The sequence below is a fragment of the Lissotriton vulgaris genome, chromosome 11 (genome assembly GCF_964263255.1).
Source record: "Lissotriton vulgaris chromosome 11, aLisVul1.2, whole genome shotgun sequence".
NCBI lineage: Eukaryota > Metazoa > Chordata > Amphibia > Caudata > Salamandridae > Lissotriton > Lissotriton vulgaris.
Genome location: NC_141699.1, coordinates 729,255,283 through 729,268,180, shown reverse-complemented (window position 1 = coordinate 729,268,180; position 12,898 = coordinate 729,255,283). Strand labels below are relative to the sequence as shown.

At 45.2% G+C, this 12,898-nt stretch overlaps 1 protein-coding gene across 2 annotated transcripts in view; it reads left to right on the top strand.

Annotated features, from left to right (window-relative positions):
- The first annotated feature begins 4,009 nt into the window (after positions 1-4,009).
- PROC (protein C, inactivator of coagulation factors Va and VIIIa) overlaps positions 4,010-12,898 on the top strand; it is a 147,438-nt gene continuing 138,549 nt past the window's right edge. The window contains exons 1-2 of one of the 2 annotated variants that reach the window (XM_086943819.1): positions 4,010-4,058; positions 4,202-4,472. The gene's annotated coding sequence lies outside the window, so the exon portion shown is untranslated. Of the gene's footprint in view, positions 4,059-4,201; positions 4,473-5,181; positions 5,245-12,898 lie in introns of those variants that run through there. The other variant, XM_086943820.1, reaches the window with a different exon arrangement.

Here is a 12,898-nt window from a genome sequence, read left to right as displayed (position 1 = left end):
AAAGGGCCCCACGCAGAACTCGTGGAGAGTGCAGGGCTGATCTTTGGTGCAGATGCTGCTCCGGGCTGGGGCTTCTCAATCCCCAATGCACAGCTTCGAGAAGGCCTCGGGGGCTGCACAGTTAGTAGGTCGCAGACTTTTCAAGATGGCCGGTCCCACGTCTCTTGTCGCCTCCACGGTTCTCAGCTTTGCAGGGACTGTGGATCGGGCTGTTGGATGTCTGGGAATCTGGTTCTTGTCAGGCTCTATGCTCGGGCTCCGGCAGGAGGCGGCGACAAAGCAAGCCGTTGATCGCTGGATGGTGCCTGCTTGTGCAGGGTGGTCACTCCTTGACCACAATGGAGATTCTTCAGTCGTCTTTTTCAAGTAGATCGTCGAAGGTCCAGAGTTTTGTTTCAAAGTTTCAGTCAGGATTAATCTAAAGTCTCTAGACTCAGCTCCTACCTATATACCAATCTTAGGGGCTGGATTACCTGCTAGGTCCCTCCTATGGGTGGGACCAGGGAAGAGGGTGGTTACACCCCTTTCATTTTGTCCAGTTTCGCACCAGAGCTGGGGCTGGAGTGCCCCAGCACCCGTTTGAACAGGCCCATGCATGGGACACCTTGTGTGCCCCAGGCAGTGTCTCAATCCTTTCAGCCCTCCCTGTCCCAATACACAAAATCCTGTGTGGGGTGGTGCTAGCACCTCCCAAGGCAGGAAACCTATTGTCCAAGCCTCCGTCGCTGTAAGGACTCCCAGCAGCAGGAGGTCAGACTTGTGTCTGTGGCAGCAGCATCCATTTTGTGATGCTGAGGCTCTGGTTAACTTTAACCGGGAATAGTAGGAACAACATGTCTTCTCCCGCTAGAAGGGTGGAATGCTACCCCCGTCACCAGAACTGGTGAGGGGGTAGTATTCCAAATCGTATGACACCTTACTCGACATGTTTTGATAAAGCCAAACCAGAGTTAGCATTTAACCGCGAGGTTCATAATGCACTTAAGAGTATATGGTATGGCAATATCCTAGAACAGCTATAAGGACATGGGTCCGAAAGCTGCAGACAGGCTCAGCTCATGCTAGAGCACCATCTCACATAAAACCAAGCACTATGCCTCCAGGACTGTTAAGGCCTGCCATAGGAGTGACTTATAGGTGTATATGTGTCTAGATATAAGGTTAGATATAGGTATACTATATCTAAAGCAAAGGGTGATTACACCACCTTACCCCAGCTGAGTGATCAGCCAGTTGTGTCAATTTGGGTGGCCAGCCAAGGGTGGCATAATACATGCTGCAGCCCCTGGTAGGCCTTGGATGTACCTACGCCCTGGGTACCTATAGTACACTGTACAGGGGCTCATAAGGTGACCCAGTATCCAATTGGAGATGTACCTAGGGTACATGGAGTCCATTTTAAAGAAAGAGCAGATAGTCTGGGGTCCTTATTAGCAGGATCCCAGGCCAACTAAGTTGAAAACCAGCTAAACTCTAGGCAGAAAATCTGGGGTAACCATAGTCAGGTATCCACCTTCCTACAGCCGAAACATGAGTAGGAGACAAATTATGTTATCCATAAACATATTGTTGAATTTTGTATCAATTTTGATGGTTTGAATGTAATTGTTTGTATCATTTTATGTCTAATAGTACAACATCATGTCAATACATATTTATGATGCATCATTAGGCCATGTATGAATAGATCAATAAGTGTGAACAAATACTATTCTTATATCCAAATTGTGTCACATACAGAGGCAAAGAAACAAACTGTATATACAACAAATTTATTATTACTATTATATTAATTCAATCTTTTTTCTCAATTTAAAAGGAAAACATATTTAGAAAACTTCTGTAGAAAACAAAAATAAAATATCATATCATTTTTGATAACCAATTCTTTCTGGTCACTTATTGGTTCTGTTTAACAAAGGTCCACCCTTTTATCCATTTCCTGAATGTTTATTGGCATCCAATAATTTCACCCTGATTTAGGAAATTAATTCAGGGGTAACCCTTTTCACACATAATTGTCCCAGGCATTCATCAAGCATCTCCAGACTACGGTGAACTTTCTGTGATCTTCTGTGGGGTTTACTACCAAAGTGTGTTAGTCATACCTCACTCCTTCTCAGATGCTCCCCTTCATTGAAATTGTTCTGGACATATTCGGTTTCATGCCTTTCCCTCAGGAAAGAGAGTTCAAGGCACATGCAGGCTATGATCCTGATCTTCCAGCCTCGATGCTGGATTTCAGTGAGGTTGACTCTGAAGCTCAAGGGGCTGAACGCCACCTGCATTCTGCGGGTCCAGCACGCCAGCCCGCATATGCAGTCTCTGCAGTAGGATTTGAAGTCTCAGCAGACTCAACATTAAGGGGACCTTTCCGATCATGTTTAGGTTTTGGAGAAGATTGAAAAAGATCTGTAGTGGTAGTTATTGGACTAAAACTGGGTCTGCGGCAAACCCCTCTCCCTTTACCATCCATAGATCACGATGGTGGTTGATGATGCTTCAGTGCTGGAGTGGCAATCTGGGAGAGGTAGAGATCAAAGGTCTCTGGTCTCTGCCAGAATCCTGGCTCCATATCAACGTTCTAGAGCTGAGAGCCAACCGCTTGGCATTGAAAGCCTTCCTTCCTTCCTTCCATTCGTCAAGGTGAGACTGGCTCAGGTGCCCACAAAGGAATTTTCCTGGTGGTGAATCACTTGGCAGGCTCTTTGAATGCCAGGCAGACAAACTCAGCCATCGACAACTAGCAGATCACGAGTGACGATTACACCCGGAAGTGGCGCAAGGTCTCTTCCGTGAATGGGGAGAACCATGCCCTAGTTCGATCTCTTTGCCTCTGCTGAGTAGTGCAAAGTCAGTGCTTTTGCACGTTGGAGTTTCCAAAGCATAACTCGCTTGGAGACGTGCTGGCTCAAGTGGAACTTAGGACTTCTGTATGCCTTTCTGTCAAACCACTCATGCGACGAGCTCTCAAAAAGATCATACCAAATTGAGCCCAACTCATCCTAATGGCTCTGGATTGGGCACAGAGAGTAGGGTTTCCATCACACATGGGCTTCAGCGTCTGTCCTCCGATCAGGCTGCCCCTCTGGTCGGCTCTACTGTCGCAACAAGGGCACCTGAGCCTTTGCAATTTCCAACCTCATGCTTGAAAATTGAACTATAATTAAACAACAGGGGGTGGTGGTTGTTTAATTATTGAAAATTTAACTATGACAGCAGTTTACCTTTAACCTTCCTCCGGTTGATATCATCCTGGCAGCCAGGCACCCCTCGACAAAAGCTGTATACGCTTGCCTTTGGGGAAAGTTTGTGAGTTGGTGCACCAAGATTGACTCCCTCCAGGCCAAGTTATGTGACGTTCTGTTGTTTGTTTTGTCCTAGACACGGCAAGGCTTTGCTATTGACACTGTTAAAGAGTGCCTTTCCTTTCTGTTTGTTGAAAACTAATAAAGAGAGTTAAACCATAAAGAGTGTCTTTCGTCTCTTAAACGTTTTGCTGTTCAAAAATGGAGGAATCTGTGGCTAGATAGAGTCTCTACCAGAAAGAGCTTTACCAAAGGCAACTAACTTGCAGCTGCGGTCCCTGCTGGTAACAGCGGTGGGGCCGCATGGGGGGGATTTCGAGGGATGATGCAGAGGGAAAATTACTTATTTATTTAATTTTCCTACTGCATCGTCCCTCGAAATAACCCCCACGCTGCCCCACCGCCTCACTGCTGTTACCTGCACAGACCACAACTGCTAACTTGTTTGTTCGTCCAGGCTTGGTCATAATGTGCTGTTGTGTATCCTTTTAATGGCAACAACTTGAAATGATGGCACTTTGACTGCTACATAAATAAATATTTCATATATTAAACACCCTCAATCATGTTCAGAAATGATGAATCTCCGATGTGCATTGCTCCAATCACTATAAAGTACTTAGTGAGCAATTTACAGCTGTTGCACAATTTACACACTGTAAATCATGAACTTTAGACGTTGCCGAGAAAATATTTAGTTAATCGAATTGCACCAGCACAAAGGATCCTGTGAGCGGTGTTCACCAATTTGTGAGTAACTTATAGGTGTTCTGAAATCTGTCTTTATTCAGCGCTGCAACCTGTGCTTCCTTTCGTCTCACATGCCTTGCTTTCAAGTTGTTCATCTTGGGAGGTGTGGGAAGCAAACCAGTAAAGTTCTTTTATTTTTTCAGATCTCCATTCAAATGTTCCTCTTTCGTCGGAGAACAGCACCATATGGGAGGTTTAGGCCTGGTCACCAGCACTGACAGGAGGACAAAGTTGTTTTTTTCTGCCCCTCTCGGATTGCAAAGTTTGACTTTGGTTCCTATGCGGAGGTTTGTTTGCATGGAGCGAAAGTGTGCTCGGTCTGGGTAAATATTTGAGGTTATGGATTAACCAGGAGCCCACTGGAGCCGGCGGACAGAAGACTTTGGAGCTGTCCTACAACTACAGGAGCAGCAAGTGAGTAAAAAATCTATTTTTTATTAATTTGTGTTTCAAAAAGTAAGTGGTTGGTACTAAGCCCCTGAGTGGCTTATAGTGAAGTGGATGGGGAAGGCAGACTGTCCAGTGCGCCTACCTAGTGGTAGGCTGTGCGCCTATGCGATGCTTGGTTCAAATTTGGCAGGCTGCTTGGATTTCAAAGCTAGAGTTTAGCTGGCCCAGAATGCAGGCACATGAAGTCAGACCAGTCTTTACAGATTACGTTCCTACTGCCCTGGTCCCAATGTTGTTCAAGACAAACTGCCTTGTTGGGCTAAGACAAGCAGAGAGCTTCTAGAGGTTACATTTGCAGAGCCTCGCACTGCTTCTGTGTGGATTGATGAACATGCCCAATTCCGTCCTTTGGTTTAAAGGAGAAAGGAGAGAAAACTAGGAAGCGGGAAAGAGCGATCGGAGAATAATATACAGATTTATTAATTTACCATATTAAATAACCTAGTACTTGCATGCTCATCCATATTTCTTATTTGTTTTGGTATTTGTTCGTCTTTGACGATGTTGGAGTTTGCCAACAGAATGTATAGTGTCAATGTACATCAAAATTAAAAAATGGCATTTGTTCTAATTCACTTCGCACAAGCAACTAAAATTGTCAGTTTTGTATGTTAAAGTTCATGTTAAGATGTCTTATTTTTGTCTTATTTCTTGCCCAAAATCACTTCCGTAGAAAACTTTATTTCACGCCCCACGGTGAATATACAATTGAAAAAGCTACAATTACGACTAATATGTGAGTTTTGGAGAAGAAAAATCTTTAGTACGTTGGGCTTTTTTCTTTTCTTTTTCATTTATTGCAGTATTTTTCTATTTCAGAAATCGTTGTTTTTTCACAACCCACAATGAGTGCCAAATTTGCAAGGCTAATAATTAACGAAATATGCCTGTTTAAAGACTAAAATTCACATTCAGAATTCAGATATTCAGAATATAAAACAAATTACAGATTTAAATTTTTGATGCAAACAGTACTTTCTGCTTCAGAAATAAATACAGCGTTATACACACGCAAATAAAATTGGATGTGTAATAAATAGTGTCTCAATGTTAATTAGGCGTATTCAGGCAATTTATATGATCTTGTCTCTGAAGGAAGGCATTGTTGTGTATCCTAATCTCAAATTCTATGTTGAGAGAAGGCAGTGGATTAGCTAGTTTTCCAATTGGCGAATAAAGGAGTGGATTTCATATCCTTGGTGTTGAGTGTGAGTGGTGAAACATCTTTTACCACTGTCTTATGAAAGATGGATTTTAAAGACAGCAGTGTGTGATAAAAATGTTTGCCCATATTTGTTACGTGATATTTTGTTTTAGTGGTGATGTTGTCTGTTTTTGTGCTATTGTGTTTTTGTATTGCATTTTTAAATTGTCATATTGTTGCGCTGTGGTTGTGGTGCTGCATTGTGTTTTGACTGTTTTGTTGTGTTGGGCCCTGTTATGTTTCAATTGTGTTGCCATGTTGCTTTGTTTATGTTATTGTGCTATATTTTGTAGTTTATTTTAGATATCTCAACAAATGATAATATCAAGCCAAAAGCATCATGTGCCGCTAAAGTTCCAGTAAGAAACAGCATTTACCACTGTTTATGGTGTTAAAATAACACGGGTCCAGCTCTTCAACTATTTGAGACAATAGCCAGTCCAAAAGTGTGGAAAAAATTGGGAGGCCTATTCACAAACTGCATTTTGTAGTACATTTAGTAATACTACAATAGTACAGTTTGCATATTGCAAACTGTTTTTCACTAACATGCACACACCTCTCCCATCCTTTCTATGTGAAGATCTCCTTCCCAAATGTAGAGATCTACACACACACACACACACACACATGTGGAGTGGGAGAGACACAGGAATTGGCTGTAAAATGGGGAATACTACAAAATGGGAGGGGTTCAGGGAGGAGTAAGTAAAGGTTTTGGCCAGGAGGCTTACTCATAAAGTGTAAGCCCATTGCTTTTCACAAACTGCACTTCTATAATTAATACAGCCAAAAAGGAACCAAAACAGTCATACATGTACTTCAGCTCTGGTTTGAAGTAAGTCTAGCACCACACAGGGCCAATGAATGATTCTGCAAAATAATGTAGGTACTTAAGTTGAACCACGCATGAAATAATGTATAAATAACTTTATTTACACCTTTTTTAAAGGTGTACATACATTTGAATTAACATAAAAAGTATATCTAAATAATAAAGAGATATCATATTTTACAATATATGTATTAGCATTTTAATAAATGTAACTTTATTTTTTAAATAATGGTTATAATATTTGAAATTCTATCTATATATACATTTTGATGACGTTTAATAAATAATAAATAAACAATTTAATTTAGGTGGGTATTTCTTGATAAATAAATCATTAGAAAACTAATACTATTTAATATACTTTAATTGAATATATAATGCAAAATTATATTTTTAGTGCTGTAACATTGCTTTTCCTTTGTTCTACACTTAGAATATATAAAATTAATTTAAGGTAATATTTATCATAAAAATATTTTTACTTTTTTATGATTTAATGATCTTATTTACTTTCCCCTATGCTTTAGTGATGGGGAAATCTCTGCCAGGTGGTGGGGACCTCCGCCTGTGTGTGAAAAATTAGTAACTTTATATATATAAATTAAGATATGCAATGAATTCAGGGGTTGGAGCCACTTAAGTGTACCCTTAGGCGTAGATTTACACTGATAAATGGTGGTTTGCCAAAAGTAGTAAATTTACTACAAAGTGTAAGTGTAAATGTACCCATGTAGATTTGCTCACATATATGTTTACATTTGTAAATATGCTACTGTGACTTAAATTAGTGATCAATTTATGTGAAGCAGCCCATACTGTTTGAGAGCTGATTTCTAGGTGGTGGGGTAACAAGTTTAATTATTTGTAGAGCCCTCTGATAAAATTATTATTTGTTTGTGTGCTTATTATTCTCATCTAGCAAAGTGGTATATTGGATTATGAAGTGGCACTGGCTACAACTGTGTGGAAAACGGAAAAGTTGTTTCAGGTATGGAACATTTATGGAAAGAAAGGCAATGAATTAACTTGTTGAGACAGGAAGATTGAGTAGTTGCTAGAGACCAGGGAGAGGGTAATATATCAGGAGGCTAAAGAGAAGGATAGAAAATCTTTTTTTTTTAAATTATTTTTATTGAAGCTGGAGTTTGTCAAATATAAACATTTACATATTGCAGTATTATATCGTACAAAAAAAGAGATGAAAGTCTATTTTTGACAATATAAATCGCATACACAGTCACTAATAAATATCCCACGTCCAAAACCTATTTTACATTCTATGAAAGAGTTAGCCAAAAAGCAAGTAGTACACCACAAACCCCACTGTAAACATTTACACAATACTCTAATCTAATGATCTAAAATCTCCTTCCACCCACCGCAGTGTAGCAACAGCTTCAGTCATCACCTCTGCTATTAATCAAAGTTAGTCCCCATATTTTATTAAATTTCTTAAGCCCCCCAATTCTTGCCGCATAGGTGTATTCACTTTTCTTCACCCTTCCCATCTTCTGACCCCACTCCAAGGCCAACGGAATTGAATGTGAACGCCATTTTTGTAATAACAGTGACCTTGCAATTGCCATAGCTATATATAAAAATCTAGTCACTGAATCTGTGAAAGGGAGATCAGGATCAAAGCCAAATAAAATTAATCTGTCGTTCACTTCCAGCTGTATATTACATTCTTTGTCCAGATACAGAAATACCTCTACCCAATACACATTGATTTTTGGACAGCAGAGCATGATTTATGACCAGTTGGCAAATGGAGAATTCAAGCAACGAAAGCATTGAGAGGACTGATTGGAATACATTTTTGCAACGGCGGCAGGAGTTCGATATAACAGCCATTTACTAAAGAATAGCATACTGCGCCAATTTGCCCCTCTTAAAGAACTAAAATTTAGTCAATTAATGATGGTCCAAATATGGGGAGAGATTTCAGAATTCTCATGCTCTGACCATTTCCTTATGGCTTTTGGCTCAAGATCTACCCCCCTTGCAGAGGCTAAATATTTCTTCCAGGGGGGCTTGGCTTCGGAGCAACCAAGATGGCTGCATCCGAATAGAGCTCGGCCGTTCGGGCGATTCTAGCTGCCCTGATCCGCGTTGCTAGAGCCCTCACAGCCGCCAATATGCTCCCCCGATGATCTCAGGGCACTGAGCCCCAGCCTGATGCCGCTGCCGAGGCAAAAGTACACCCGGGGGCGACGTTGGGGCCGGATGCCGCCGGGCCTCGCATTGAGCCTTCCTGTCTGATCCCCATTCGTGCCGGAGTTGAGGTGAGCCCTCGCCCGGCTGCCTTTCCCTGCGCCCGCCTACCCCGGAGCCTGCTCCCGCGTCCCGCTACTCAGTCTCCTCTTCCATGCCGGGCCCCCGTAGTCAGCGCGGCACTGCGGGCCTTAGGGCCTACTGCGCTGCAGAAGCCGGGGCCTGGATTTGGGGAGCAGGCCGGACTTGGGTGCGGGCGGCGGGCGAGGAGTCCTGGGGCTGGGGTGGGGGTGGAGGTTTGGCGGTGGGCCCGGGATGGTGGGCGTTTGAGCTCCCCCCCCTCTTAGCGCCAGAGGGGATGCTCTATGACCGGCTGGACTGGGGGCTCTATTGATCTCCCTTTTCTCCCGGTGCTGGGGCCCCCCCTTGTTTGAGCCAGAGGGTTGGGCCCGGGATGACTGAGCCTGCAGTACGGACGGCAGCCCTTGCTATTTTGCCCACTCTGAGCCTCGGATCCTGCTAGTGAAACAGCTGCACGACGGCCCTTCCTACACGTGGGTGGGATTTGGGCTGCCATAGAGGACTGCCACGCGACCTTCCCTTCGCTGCTATACACAGTGGTGACGGCCCCTCCTGGTGCTGTGCTGACCCTGCCTGCTGCTTTTTCCGGTGGGGCATCTGCCACCGTTGACACGTTGTTGATTCCCTCAGCGGGTCCTGCTCTCCTGTCCGCGTGGGTGTTTTTGCTCCGGACCTAGGGACCAGAGGTTCTCCACCAATCCTGCCACCTGGCCTGGTGGTAGGCCTTTAGGTTGTTTCCTTCAACGCAACTTGGCTGTAGCGGACTCGCCACGATGGTCAAGAAGGACCCCAGGGAGTCCAAACTCCAGTTCGACAAACCTCCAGATCCCACCTCGGACTTGGCGGCGGGCTTGACTGCGGAGGCCTCCCTTCAGCAGGTGGAGATGGACTCGTACCCCCTGGCTGCTGCCATGATAGCTGAAATGAGGGCTGGATTCAAGGCCCTTGACACCGCTTTGACGACCTGGATAAGAAGCTGGCTGATATGAACGCGAAGATCCAAGGCCATGATCGCAGGTTAGACGTGGTGGAGTCCAGAGTTTCTGAAGCGACTGGAGAGAGTCGAGAAAATCCTAAAGGAAGTGGCTATTAGTGTGCCGGAGACGACAGCCACGGGCCGACTAGACACATTCATAGAACAGCTTCTATCCGACTTGTTCGGACGAGAATCCTTCACCCAAGGCTTTGTTGTTGAGCGAGCTCATCGATCCTTGGGCCCTCGCCCCAAGCCCGGCCTGCCTCTCAGACCAATTGTTGCAAGACTCATGAACTTCCGAAATCGAGACATTGCCCTCCCCGTGGCCCGCGAAAAGGGCGAGATCCAGTGGCAGGGATCCAATCTCTCCTTCTTCCCAGACTTCACAGTAATAGTGCAGGAGGCCAGGCGAAAGTTACACAGTGTCAAGTCAATGCTTCGCAACCAGGGGCTCCGATATGGCATGTTGTGTCCGGCTCATCTCAGAGTTGACATCGATGGCAGGCCAAGGATCTTTGACATCCCACATGCTGCACAGGAATTTTTCCGAGACTATAAGAACAATAAAAATGGGGCGTCTGGCAGTCCTCGGTCCTGCTCTCCTCCGTCGCAGTCCTCACAAGCCAGCGTGGACCTCTTCTCCCCGACGGGGAACGGCTGAGCTCAGTCTTGCTTTGTTCATCGGCTCGAATAGTACTTTGTATACTTTGGCTCGTTGGCATATTTATCCACTATTGTTAGTTCTGATGCTCGGTTGCTGGTTTGCCCGACTGGCGTGGTGTTGCGATGCCCTATGGTGAATGCCTCCATGGTTTGCTTTTTGGGATGTAATGTTAGGGTGTTCCTCTTTATGGGTAGTGAGAGGGTGGGCGGGGGTGGTGGGGGTGTTGTGTTTTGTTTTTGGTTGAACATTTTAGTTTATTGAATAGGATGATTGTTTTTCATGATGTGGTACGTTATTGCGCAGATGCCCCTTCTTTGGTACTGCATACATGGTACAGTTAGGTAATGTTTCCGGTCCTTCCGGAGTAATGTTATTAATGTGGAATGTTCGTGGCCTAAATAATAATAGGAAATGTCGTCAAGTTTTGAATTATGTAGCTAGACATAAGGCTGATATCCTCTTCATGCAAGAAACCCACTTGGCCGACACCGGCACCAACTCTGTGGCCTCCAGTTGGGGTCCACACAGGTATTTCTCTGCTTATAGTTCATATTCATGTGGCGTCGCTATTTTTGTACATAAAATAATTCAGTTTACATACTATGCCACACAGCGAGACCCCGAGGGCCGGTTTCTGGTTGTCACTGGTCAACTGATTGGTCATAGGGTTTCACTTGTGTGTGTGTCTGGCCCGAACACTGATTCTCCCTCGTTCTATCATTCCTTGTTGACCCAACTCCTCGCTGTCAACACGGGGCTGCTGATAATGGGAGGGGACTTAACCTTCTCCTGGACTATTCTAGGGACAGCACTGCCTCCACTCCCGACTCCAAGCCCCATTCTCGTCTGGCCCTTCGTGAGATCTGCACGCAATATTCCCTAGTGGACATTGAATCCCACCTGCATACACAACATCCTTACACTCACTACTCTGGGTTCCACAACACCTGGACCAGGATCGATTACTGGCTGGTCTCCCCTGTAGTTGCTGGCTGGTTGGGATCGTTACAGACTCTCCCCCGTACTCTTTCCGATCACTGCCCGGTTCTTCTTCAACTATTTATTCCCCGGGAAGGGGGTTATGAGAGACAGAGGCGCTTCCCCGGGAGGGCTTTGCTGGACCCCGTTTTCAATGAAGAGGTAAGACGAGCCATAGAAGATTATTTCAAACCTAACACGGGCACTGTCGACACGTGGGCGGTCTTGTGAGAGGGATTTAATGCGTACATCAGGGGAGTCTGCATCTCTAATCATTCCGGAGTCCTTCGCGATCTGTGCACCACTTTGGATCAGATCGAAAAGAAAATTGTCGTGGCTGACCGTGAGCTACTCGTTTCTCCCTCTGACTCGCTCTCTGCTCTCCGCCTGGAGCTGTGCGTTGAGTTCCGGGATGCGGCTGATTGGGAGCTGTCGTTTCTTGATAAACATTGCGTGACTCGGTGGTATGGGGAGGGCAAGCGACCCGGTCGCCTCTTGGCCAATACGCTACGCCCCCCCCAGAGGCCCCACATGCATCGTCTCGATGATGGGACTTGACGACTCGCCGGTTTATTCTACCCCGCGATCTGTGACTTGTTTCTTACATATTACAAGACCCTTTATACTTCACGCCTTTCCGGAGATCTTCGTATTCAGGAAGATTATCTATCTGAAGTGGCTCTGGTGTATCTGGAACGATACATGCAGGAGTTCCTTCTGACCCCCATTACCTCCGACGGTATCGTTGAGGCGATCGATACCCTTCGTGCATCTTCTGCCCCCGGTATGGACGGCTTTTCGGACGATTTTTATAAAACGTACAAGGACCTTCTGGTCCCGCGCTTGGTCGAGGTTTATGCGGAGTCCCTAGAGACTGGCATCCTCCCCCCGACATTTCGTGAAGCTGTAATAATTTTATTGCCAAAACCTGGGAAAGACCCCATGCAATGTTGATCGTACAGACCACTGTCACTGTTAAGTGTTGATTACAAGATCTTAGCCAAAGTCATCACTATTAGACTGTCGCTCCTGATGGAATCCATCCTCTCCTCGGTGCAATCTGGTTTCGTCCCGCATAGGTCCACTTCCCTTAACCTCCATACTTTATTCACGGTGTTGCAGGGTTCTGATCATTCTTCCCCGCCGCCGCGATCCTTTTGGATGCGGAAAAAGCCTTCGACTCCCTCGAATGGCCATTTTTTTTTTCAGTCATGCGCTGAATGGGAATGCCAGAGTGTTTTGTAGCCACGGTCACTCTGTTATACACTAAGCCCATGCCCGGTTGCGTCTTAATGGTACGTTATCTGACCCTTTCCCCCTATCAAGAGGCACTAGGCAGGGATGCCCCCTCTCCCCTCTCCTATTCATTTTGTCCATGGACCCCTTGGCTAGGAAGTTTCAAGAGAACCACCTCCAGCGCGGGTTGCAATTTCGCACC